Below are 12710 nucleotides of genomic sequence, written 5' to 3'. Positions count from 1 at the left end.
ATCATGATATAAAGTTATAAATCCGGTCTTGACATGATCCAATCTTGCATGGTTTGATGGACCCCACCCAATAGACCAACTGGATCAGACTTCAAAATGAACACCCAAAAATAATAAAAAAACAAGAAACAGCTTAGCCATTTCTGCATTTAAAACCATTGTATGAGCCCCAAAATATTAGGAAAAAAAAAAGGAATCCACTGAACGATGATTAGGGATGACAATACTTCACTATCGATTCTATTTAATTTATTTCAACCGATTGTAGATTGAACGATGATTAGGGTACTACATACCCTCGATCAGATTTGTATCTTGACCACCGTGACTGGATCGCCACCTCTAATGATCATACCGAGTGAGCTGGTGGTAGCTTGGGTCTAGCTCCAACTGCTTTGAATACAGAGTACTTTTTCTCGAAATCAATTGGCAAAAGAAAGGGGACAAAATTTGCAAAGAAAGTTTGAATAGAAGCTGGTGGCCGGGACACGTTACTTGTGGCTGCCAACGGGTAGGATAATAACGTGTGACATTGTCCGGGTCCATTGGAGGGTCACCAACTTGTCCTTCCTTCAAATTAAAGTGTGACAAATGACAAAGATAGGCTGGTTGTCAAGCATTAGTTATTAGTACACTGTGTTAGAAAACGCATTGCTGCGAATGGAGAAGAGCTTTGCAAGAGACCTTGTGGATGCTACGCAGTCAACATCTCTCCCATTTGTTTACATTGGTCTTTCGCTTTCAAATATTATGCTGAGCTATCCATGTCGCTTTAGATGCCTTTAGGCACGCAATTGTCGCCAATCGTGCATGCAATACTCCCAGTAAATTATTAGGAAAGGACTATGGTGGCCTCCTATGAGACTTAGGTAGGATGGAATCCATTTGGAGTGCTTGGGGGTTTTGAAATAAATGTAGGTCTAAACCACCGACTTAACTAAAAAGTGTTTGTGATGTGCATTGCGTGTCTTGATGGCTGTTATGGGTCATAACACCTAACGAGAAAGTACACAAGGATAGAGATCTTGGGACTACTAAACATCTTTCCTCTATTTTGGGACATGCCTTCATGTTTGGGATATTCCTATTTGGGATGTATTGACTAGGCTAGCTGTGAGATATGCCTTCATGTTTGGGATGTCCCTATTTGGGATATGTTGGCTAAACTAGCTATACGATGAGTTGGTATTTATCTTATACAAACCTTTGGATATATGTTTAATGAGGTAAATCCCAAGCATAATGATATAGAGTTTTAATTCTCAACATGGTATCAGAGCCATAACCATCTCTATTCCCCTTCCGTTCTTAACCTTCCTGATCTCCTACCCCTTGCCGCTCACCTCCGCCACTTTTTCCTTCACCCCATCTCCCGATCTCTTAACTACCACCGGCTCCTCTTCTACTCCTAATCTTCCCAATCTCCCACTCTTTGTCGCTCACCTCCACCACTTTCCCCTCCACCCCACCTCCCGATCTCTCCACCACCGTCCCCCCGGTCCTCTCTCAACCACCGCCTCACCCCCACTGCTTCCCCCCTCCTCCCTCACTGCCTCCCCCCTCAACCACCATCTCCCACCACCCGATCTCTCAACCACCGTCGGCTCTCCTCTCGACCCTCTCTCAACCACCGCCGGCCCTCCCTTCTGCCCTCTCTCAACCACTGCCTTGCCCCCCTCCCGCCGGCTGCCTTCCCCCTCTGGCTGGATCCCATTAGTCCCCACCCTTCCACCCCCTGTGTTGGATCTACTCGCACCATCCATTGTCGACTGGATCTCATCGCTAATGGCCTATTCCACCGATTGAGGACCTGCATCGAAGGAACCGCACCATCCGTAAGATGTGCCGGTGCTTCCCCCCACTCTTCTTCTCTACTTTTCTCTAATTCGGCACCTCCCTCGGCTCTTCTTCTCCGTTTACGAGGAAGCGCGCCATCCATACAATGTGTCGATGGTTCCTCTAGCTCTTCTTCTCTGATCATCTCTGATCCAGTGCCTCCCCCGACCCTTCTTCTCTGCCAAAAGCCTCTCATCTGAACCAGCCCAATTGAACCGATCCACACCAAGAGCACCGACTCAGCTGAGGTCCCCCTCTATCCTATTTGGGTTGATTTGGGTTGAATCCCAAATCATTCAAGTTAGCTTCGTTCCACCGTATTCTTTAGCATTGTACTCATAATGACCGAAGTGGCTCAACCAATTGTGGTCAAGCTTGATGGGACCGATTACAGCCAATGGTCCTTCATGATAAAGATTTTTCTAAATGGATGGGGGCTTTGGAAGTACGTTACTAGTGTAATTCCATGTCCAGTAGAATCTGACGACTCTTTTGCTCATTAGGAAATCGATAACAATAAGATCATGACACGAATTTCAAATATTGTCAATTTGTCTATCAGTCTATAATTCAGCAAATTTGACACTGTAAAGGAAGTTTGGGACTTCCTCGCCAAGCGATATAATAAGATGAATTTTATCCTAAAATATAAGCTCGAACTGGACATTCGCAATCTCAAGCAATAACCGAAACAATTAGTGACCGATTTTCATTCTCAGATGTCTCTGATTTGGGATCAACTTGTCTTGATGGAGTCCAATTGGAGCCATGATGCTGCACTCTATTATCAATTTCATGAAGAGTTTCGCCTAATTCAGTTTCTAATGGCTCTTTGTGATGAGTTTGAGTTTGTTCAGGCCTTAATTCTATGTAGATCTTCTCTTCCATCTATTGACACTGTCCTTTCTGAGTTGATTGCTAAAGAAACTCAGAAGAAGATCGTCTCCTCCAATCCTGATGGTTCTCTCATTTTGGCTGTATGAGTCAAACCGAAGGGTCTGTCTCAAATCCAATGCCACTCATGCAAGAAGTTTGGCCATATTGCCTATAATTATCCTAATCGAGAATCTGGTTCTCGACCTCTATCTGGTTCTTGATTTTAAGATGTGTCTTCCACACAGTATACCTACTATAAGGAGGTTGAATATGTTGTTTGGAATTATCCTCATCCAAACTTCAACAACATATGAGCGAAGACTCGAGGTTTTGAAGATCGGCCATCCTCCGCTACTGCTACTATTGTGCCATAGCCTATAGCACAAGCAGCCATATCTCTTGCTGTCAATGATATCCAGATAATAATTCATCAAGCTCTCTCTATTGGTAATACTGCAGCCTCATCTTCTTCTGACACCTCCATTCTGCCAGGTAAGTCATTGGATAGGTGATTTTTTGATTTCGGTGCCTCCAACCATATGACCTTTAACTCTAATATTTTTCAATACGTTTTTCTTTTTTATTCTCCACCTCATATTCAAACTACAAATAGATTATTTATTACCATTAGCCATAGTGGAACCATTCATTCTCATAACCTATCCCTATCTGATGTTCTTTTTGTTCCCCAACTTTCTATGAATCTTATTTCTATCGGTCAACTACGTGAAAAAGGACTCATAATAATTTTTTCTCCTTCCAGCTGTGTTGTGCATGAAGGAAGTCTAGGTGATCAGCATGTAAAAGTTTCATCTCATGAACAAGGGCAGAGAAAGCATAAATTAAAACTATTTTAATTTATGACATGCAGAAGGATCTAATCCTTAAATCACCTAAGGATCTAGTTTAGACATATATGAAAAGTATTCAGATTTAAAAAACAAAAATAAAGAAAAAGGAAAGATCGATTACCTTAATCACTTTTTCATCTTCCTGTCAGATCGGATCCTGTGGATATCCAAAGTTTCTGATGTAGCTACGCAAGTATCCGGTCTCTTCTGGTATCCACATGAAGATAATCTAATCGAAGCATTGAGGCCACCAGAGTGCTAGCACCTTATAGACCTCGCTCCTTTATTTAGATCTGGACTCATTCTTCAACACCTTGAAGAATAGGGTTGCAGTGCGATCTCATTGTGTTGATCTGATCGGATCAGATCAAGACCACCAAGAAGAGAAGAAGAATTTTTCTTCTCTTTTTCTCTATCTAAACTCTTTTCTCAAATCTGATCTAAAGGATCTAGAAGTGGTATGGCATGGAAGGAAGAAAAGGAGGGAAGCGCGATGAGAAACATGGCTTACGGTAGGTAGAATTCACTGTGAAAATTTTTATGCATGCCAGATATGTTTTCTCTTAATATTTGTCGCACAAAAATTAGCCCAACCCCTTTCTTATCAGATATGATTCTTTTCCTGATTTGAATTAAATTCAAATGGGAAAGATAGACCAAAATAGGAAAGAAAGACCAAGTGATAAGGGGCACCAACTATTGGCATCCTTTTTTTTTATTTCACGCACACAAATACACGTCCTCCCTTCCTCATCAGATTTTTGTCACACAAAAATCTCAATTCTCACATCCTTACCAGATTAGGATAACCCTTATTTAATTCAAATTTAAATAGGATAAAAATCTATGAAGAGAAAGACTCCCTGATAAAGTGGGGCACCAACTATTGGCGCCCCCTTTCTTTTCACGCACGTAAGAAAAGAGGGCAGCACTTCAACTCCCCTCTCTCCTCCTTTTAGTCAATAAATTAAAGAGAGAAGCCTAGAAAAAGTGGGCTTAGGTGGTCTTCTTCAATTGGATCCAATTTGGCCTCAAATTGAATCTAATTCAAGTCTGATTCGAATCTAATTCGAAAAGACTATCAACCTTGATCTAATCAAGATTGTAATTCAAGTTCTACTTGGATAATTAAATTCAATTAGCTTTAAATTAAGTTAAATCTAATTAAATTAAATCTAATTTAAATTAATTAAAACTTGATCCATAATTTAATCAGATCTAATTATATTGCAATACTTGTAATTAAGACCTATGCTAGCAACTAGCAGTTCTATATTTGTAACTCTTTACAAATTGATCCAAGTCATCAATCCAATTGATGACTTGATCATAATCCAAGCTATTGATTAGGATGAGCTCTTTTTATGTATGACCCCTCAGGTTCTATTCTATCTGATAATAAGACATACTATGATCTCCATCATCGTATCATCGAAACTCCTTCCGATGGGTTGGAATAATTTCAACTCACCCCATCAAGGATCGTTAATCCGAAAATGATCCTAGTGAGTTCTTATGATCCACCAGTGATATCTAGTAGCATATAGTAGTAACCTAGCAGAACAGAAGGATGAACCCCTAGATGTAGTTACCATATGATCAAGTTTCTCTATTCAGAGTTCCAACAAGATGCAGATCAAAAACCTCATCAAATATTAAGCATCCGTCATATGTCAGACTTAATTAGCTCGAGTCTAATCGTGAATCTTATGAAATTTTTTTTTCATAATCATGCTGCTATGACCACAGACTTATGGACTCAGTCTCTTAGGTCGCATAAGACTACTCTTCAACTATCAAGGCCAATAGATCTCCTATAAGTGCACTCTTACTCTTAAAGTGAACCTACTGTAGTCAATGTCTACTACAAGGACCCATATAGTTAGAGACCATGTTATGTGTAGTCAAACTATAGCAACCTCACTGTAGATAGTCAAAATATCGCAGGTCAGAGAACCACTCACACAACTACAGCATCGAGAAGTCACTAACGAGTGAGTAAACATCCATGTAACTTCTCGTTCTTGATTATGCTCAGTACCGTTGTTCTCTAACAACCACCTACACTCTCACTTCAATATTTTCATACTGTAGACTCAAGACCCATCTATTCAAAAGAAAAGCGATCCATGCACTAGTCTACTAGAATCTATCATCGTCCCCATGATGATCATTGACTGAAAATATTTAAGAGTTAATCTATAATGATACATGTCTTAAATTCTCAATTCTTTAAAAATATGTGTCATTGACCATTAACTTCTTAGACGATTCTAGGACACAGTACTCTAGAATAAAAATAATTATCTATTAATTTTAATTTCAATAAATCCAGTACAAACTTATGTTCTGAAAAATTATAATGTATCAGCCAACAATTGACTTTTTAGGTCATACATCTAACAGTACAGGATTGCTCGATGGGAAAGAAAATTGGGATAGGCTGGAAGATTAATCATCTATTTCTCTTGAATAAGCTTTATGTTTCTCATATTTTTTGTATTCACTCAGATGCTGCTATTTCTTCTACTAACTCCTCTTTTATGTCTTGACACAACCGTTTAGGTCATCTTTTCTTTTCAAAATTATCTCAATTAGTTAACAAATGATTGTTAGGTTCTGTCTCTGTAATAAAAGAATAATTCTGTGTTAACTGCAAATTATCTAAACAATCTGTTTAATCTTTTTCTTTAAGTCAATCTACTACTGCTACCCTTTTTGATCTTATTCATTCTGATGTCTGGAGTTCTGTCCCTTTGTCTTCTATGGGTAGCTCTAGATATTATATTATTTTTATAGATGATTTCACTCACTATACATGACTCTATCTTTTACATACTCATTTTGATATTTTAAAAATTTATATTGAATTTGCCATCATGATTAAAATATAATTTTTTAAACATATCAAAACTCTTTGTTCTGACTCTAGTGGTGAATATCTTTTCAAAACATTTAGTGAGTAGCTTAAATCTCAGGATACCATTTTATAGTTATCATGTGTTGAAACTCCACAACAAAATAGTGTGTCCAAAAAAAAATACTATCATATTGTTGAAACTGTCTATATCTTGCTTCTTTCCTCTTCTGTCCCAAAAGTATTTTGGGATGAAGTCATGAACATTGCTGTATATACAATCCATCACCTTCCTTCCCGTGTCCTTTGTGATCTCTCACCCTTTGAATGACTTTATAATTCTCCTCCTTCCTATGACCATTTTCTTATGTTTGGATGTGCTTACTTTGTTCTTCTTCCCAAGCGTGAGTGTGACAAATTATCCAAAAAAAATATAATTTATTTTCTTAGGATATAGGATCCAACAAAAAGGATATCGATGCTATGATCCCAAAATACATAGATTACACATTTCTAGGCATGTCCTCTATTGGGAGAAAATTTCATTCTTCTCCTTACCTCACAAAAAGTCTCTATTTTCCTGTAGAGAACCTATGCTTGATCCTTTTTTTTGTCATGCACTGCTACTTGAGATATATGAACAATCTGGCCAGTCTACTGTCTCCCCAACTGGCAATTCTCCTATGAGTAATCTGCCAGCATCTGAAAAGCGATATCCTACCCACTCTCGTACTACACCAGCTTATTTAAAAGACTATCATTGCTACTTGTCTACCATTTTGCGACTCAATGAACCAAAGTTCTATCAAGAGGCATCATCTAATCCTTCTTGACAGAATGCTATGATAGAAGAACTCGAAACTCTACAGAAAATTGGTATGTGGGATATGATTGACCTACCTCCTGAAAAATTGATTGTGGGCTGTAAATGAGTCTACAAGATAAAAACAAAGGCTAATAGTTTCATTGAGTGCTATAAAGCTCGTCTTGTTGTCAAAGGATTCACGTAGGAGTATAGCATCGACTATGAGAAAATTTTTACTTATGTTGCTCGTATAACCTCTATTCATACTCTACTTGTTGTAGCTGCCGCCAAACAATGGTCCCTACATTAACTTGATATCAAGAATGCCTTTCTTCATGTAAATCTATTTGAAAAAGTATATATGACGTCACCTCTTGGTTTACCTCATCAGTCTACCCAAGTCTGTAAACTCCACCGTGCACTTTATGGTCTCAAACAGGCACCTCAAGCTTGGTTTAAAAAGTTTCAAATCACTCTTTTCGTTATGGGTTTCTTCAGAGCCTTCATGATTCTGCCTTATTCTATCGATGCTCCTCTCGTGGGATTGTTCTTCTTCTTTATGTCGATGATATGGTTGTCACTGGTAGTGACCCTCAAGGCATTCATGATACCAAGCAATACTTACACAAATACTTCAAAATAAAAGATCTTGGCTTATTGTGATTCTTTCTTGACATCGAAGTCAACTATCAGTCTGATGGTCTCTTCCTTGCTGAGGCTAAATATGCATCCGACTTGTTTATTTGTGCAGGCGTAACAGAAAATAAGACTGTCGACACCCCTTTTGAGCTAAATTTGAAGCTTCAACATACTAATGGTAAAATTCTTGCCGATTCCTTCCGATATCGATAGCTCATCGATAGTCTCAATTACCTCACATCACTCGGCTAAATATTTCTCATGCAATTCATGTTGCCAGTCAGTTCATGTCTGAGCCTCGTTCTATTCACTATGCTTCCATACTTTGGATCATGCAATATATTAAGGATGCGATCTATCATAGGCTTCTCTTTTTCTCTTCTGATCTTACTCTTCATGCTTATTCTGATGCTGACTGGACTGAAGATTTCACTGATTGTCACTCTACTATTGGATATTGCATCTTCTTAAGACATTCTCTGATTGCATGAAAAAGCAAAAAGCAATCAGTTGTATCTCGTTCTAGTACAGAAGTTGAATACGATGCCCTTACTCATACCACTGCTGAGATTGTCTAGCTTCGCTGGCTCCTTAATAATATGGGCATGCAATTATCCTCTCCAATGCTCATTTATTATAACAGCAATAGTACTATCCAAATCACATGCAATGTCATTTTTCATGAGCACATCAAACATGTTGAAATTGACTGTCACTTTACATGCCATTACTCGACACCAGACTATTGACCTATCTCATGTTTCTTCAACCGATCAAATTATTGATTTACCTACCAAGTCACATTCCAGAGAGTACTTCCAATATCTCCAAACTTCATCTGCAAGAAGCACCTTCAGTTTGAGAGGAAGGTGTTAAACGTCCTTCCTCTATTTTGGGATATGCCTTCATATTTGGGATGTCCCTATTTGGAATGTATTGACTAGGCTAGCTGTGAGATATGTCTCCATATTTGAGATACCCTTATTTGGGATATATTGGCTGGGCTAGCTGTATAATGGGTTAGTATTTACCTTATCCAAGCCCTTGGATGTATATTTAATGGGATAAATCCCAAGCATAATGTTATAAAGTTTTAATTCTCAACAGAGACCAATAGTGATATGGTTTGTTATGAATTATATTATATTTTTTTGGTATAGTTACAAATTATATTGTATTTGATTCTTCTTAAAAATAAAGTAGGCATGCATTAGATATTTATCAATGCCAAATGGTAGGAAAGTAACAATATAAGGCTCAGTATTAAGAGTAGTCATGTGAAGCACTTAATAATGATCCACTTAGGATCAAGAGTGATATGCATGAAGGTGATAAGATCACTATATTTGGTTGCACCATAGTGATCCTATGTAGCATTGATTTCAAATCAAACTCACTTTTCAAAAATCACCCCCAACTCAGCGATGGGATATCCATCCTTGAGGTCGGAAATCCAATAGCATCCCTAGGATTGATCTTAGGCTGAAATATAAGGACAAAAATTAAGTCTAACAAAATATTAGGTATATTAATATATTATTAATATATTATATCAATATTATATATATGATATGATATTATATTATATTTGATATTATATATTATATTTATGATATATATTATATTATAATATATTATTAGTCATATTATTATCATATTGTGATTCAATGATAATTTTAAATTAGAATAAAAATATCTTATTATATTTTATATTTCTATAATAAAATTTTTTAATATATTACTTCTATTTACCTTATTTTTTTAGTCAAAATAAATATTCATATAAACAAATAATATATTATAAGTATAAATAAAAATATTAATTCTATAATAATAATTAATATATTTTTATAAAATTAATAATTTATAGGATTAAAAAATATATTTTTATAAATTTTTTAATTATTAAATATATTAATAAATATAGTAATATTTTATTTATAATATATTATATATGATTCATAAATATATTCTTATAGCATATATTATGGATAATTTTGGTATTATATAATCAGTAATCTTAGATTTCTATAGAATATCAAATAGATTACTTATGAATATCCAAAAATTTTTAATCAGCAGATCATGGCCTACCAAATATAGTGATTTTATATCATTAATAATTAGATCACTATGAGATTTGGATCACTGGTGATCTTAGATTGGATCACCAAATACTACCATAGAGGTAAGTGACATACATAAGTTAACTAGTATTTTCAATTATTAACATATCATAACACATCTCTTTTTCACAAATAAAAATGCTTTGAAAGAGCTTTGGCAACAAAAGAGCTACAGCAAGCAAGAAAACTATAAATCTAAATATATGAGATATCAATTATAACTAATATTTAATGTTTATAATTACTACTATTTTATGTGTAATTTTCTTCAATGCTCTTATAGTTGCATTATGAGTTCATTTTGGTCTATCAATGAGAAACCTTAGACAGCAAGCTATCTGGATCTTTTTACAGATGATCTTCTCCAGTGGCTATTAACCTAACCGGTCTACTTTCGTCCTCATTCACAACAAGCAGAGGAACCATTGAATGTAGAACTACCTCAACAATCTTATATATATTCACTGCAGTCTGAGTTTCGAACTAAAGTATATTCCGAATGAAGTGAAGCTAAAGTATAATGATTTGCTCTAGAATGGTTTCATTCACGATATGGATGATTCCATGCTCGGATTGCTTAATGACCGATAGCAGTAGTAGTCAAAGGTCAAGGAGCCAAGATCACCTCTATGATTGGCTAATTTCATAACTAGGGAGGCTAAGGTGGATACAAAGCAATAGATAAAATCTAACATTCAATGCATGCATCCAACGATAAGCTAGAGGAGTTGGTAGCGAATCGATCATCATAGGGCTCCATATCCAAAACATCCTCCTACAATTTTGAATGAGAGTTGCTTAGATAAAGCCACCATATTGCCTGATCAGGAGGGCACAATCCATCCTCCTTGCATAGCCATGCTAAGAGGGGTCTAAAGGGAAAGAAGGTAGCACCTCCATCTAGCTTGAAAGGAAAAAGAAAAGAAGGGTATTGCAACCCTATAAGAGATAGTGCAGGAGTAGTTCGCTTACTCAAACTTAGAGACTAGATAGGATAGCGGTAATATTTTTGATGATCATACATTTGGTGGCTAAGAAGGGAGTACAGAATATAAGACTGCCATTTATGGGATAGCCCTATAGTAGTCTTTGATCCATAGGAGATTTTCAGTTTACTCACACCATGGAAGATAGGGACCACAATACATGATAAAGAGTTTGTGAGGATGTGAGATGAGCATCTTGAGGTCGCCAAGGATATGATGCTATCACAAATAACCTTGCATATGAAGTAAACTTACTCGACATATAAAGATTTGAATCATACATCTGATCTTATTACCTATAGGCTAGCTACGACCTCTATGGATATAGATACAGATATGGTACATCCAAGGCATCTATCTGGAGTATCTTAGGGGTTGGATTTTGCTACAGACATATTTGAATTAGATGGATCTCTTTATAGCCATAATATTAAACAGATGAGTTCTCCAAGAGATAGAGCCATAGCTTGAGTATGAAGACCAATTATGATTGATGACACAACTTATAGGATGAACTTACATGATTATAACAACATGCGATTGGAAGGATAGTATGATGTGCCCCTTGATTATGTAAATGATCTTGACATCTACGAGAGATATCGATATTCTATTAGATTTTTAGATATCATTATATATTGTACTTAAAATATATTAAATTAATTTTATAGTTTATATTTTATTTTTTTGGTATAAATATATTAATTAATCTATTTTAATTACAATTTTATAAAAAAAATTTAATTTTATATTTTTCTAATTTTTTATAAATATACTAATTAATCTATTTTAATTATATTTTTATAAAAAAATTATAATCAATTTAGGGTCAAGAAGCATTAGAAAACAAATCACATATCAAAAAACATCAAATTAGGATTGAAATCAATCATAAAACTAAAAAGATTTGAGAAAGCAAAAAAATTGAAAAAATAAGAAAAATTAAAAAAAAGGCATGTTGGTACCTTATAATGCAGGTTCTTCTAATATTAGAAAAAAATTTTATTTTATAAATGGCTACTCAATTGTCAAAAAAATATAAATAGTATATTGAATGCTACCTAAATCTATAAATCTAGGTGCTGTTTGGTAGGAGAAGATATTTCACATCATCCCAGTGATATGAGTTAGGTGATGTGATCATCTTATTTGGTATTGTAAAATCTCATAAAGTAATAAAGGATCCAGTGATGCTATCACCACACATATCCCAGGTGATAGTACATCACTTAGTACTGATGATGTGCTAAAATTATTTTGGGACAAAAATATTTCTAATCAGTAAATTAGAAAGAAAATAAAAATTCTCCTCGTCTTTTTTTATAGATGCCTATCTACTAGATATATTTTTTATTTTTATTGACAGATTTAGTTAAATGATATGAATATATTTTATTTATTTATTACATATCTATTTTATTTCTATAGATAGATATGGTTAATTAGTATGGATGGATCATGCTAAATTCTTCATATTTTTTTTTAATTTATTTTGATGGACTAAATCATTCCTAATGGATAGCTCTGATATTGATGATCAAAATTGATTGAACCTAATCAAACTTGATTTTATATAATATTATCGTAATATTATTTTAATAGATTCATCAAAATAAATATTTATAATAATAAATAAATAAATAAATAATATTATTATCACTACTGTTATATATTTTTGTGAAGAGTTATAAATAAAAAATATTTAATCAAATTATAAAATAATTATTATATACT

Source organism: Elaeis guineensis, chromosome 13 (assembly GCF_000442705.2).
Source record: "Elaeis guineensis isolate ETL-2024a chromosome 13, EG11, whole genome shotgun sequence".
NCBI classification, from domain to species: Eukaryota; Viridiplantae; Streptophyta; class Magnoliopsida; order Arecales; family Arecaceae; genus Elaeis; species Elaeis guineensis.
The sequence above is the reverse complement of the archived record's forward strand: the minus strand, read 5'-3'. Positions refer to the sequence as shown.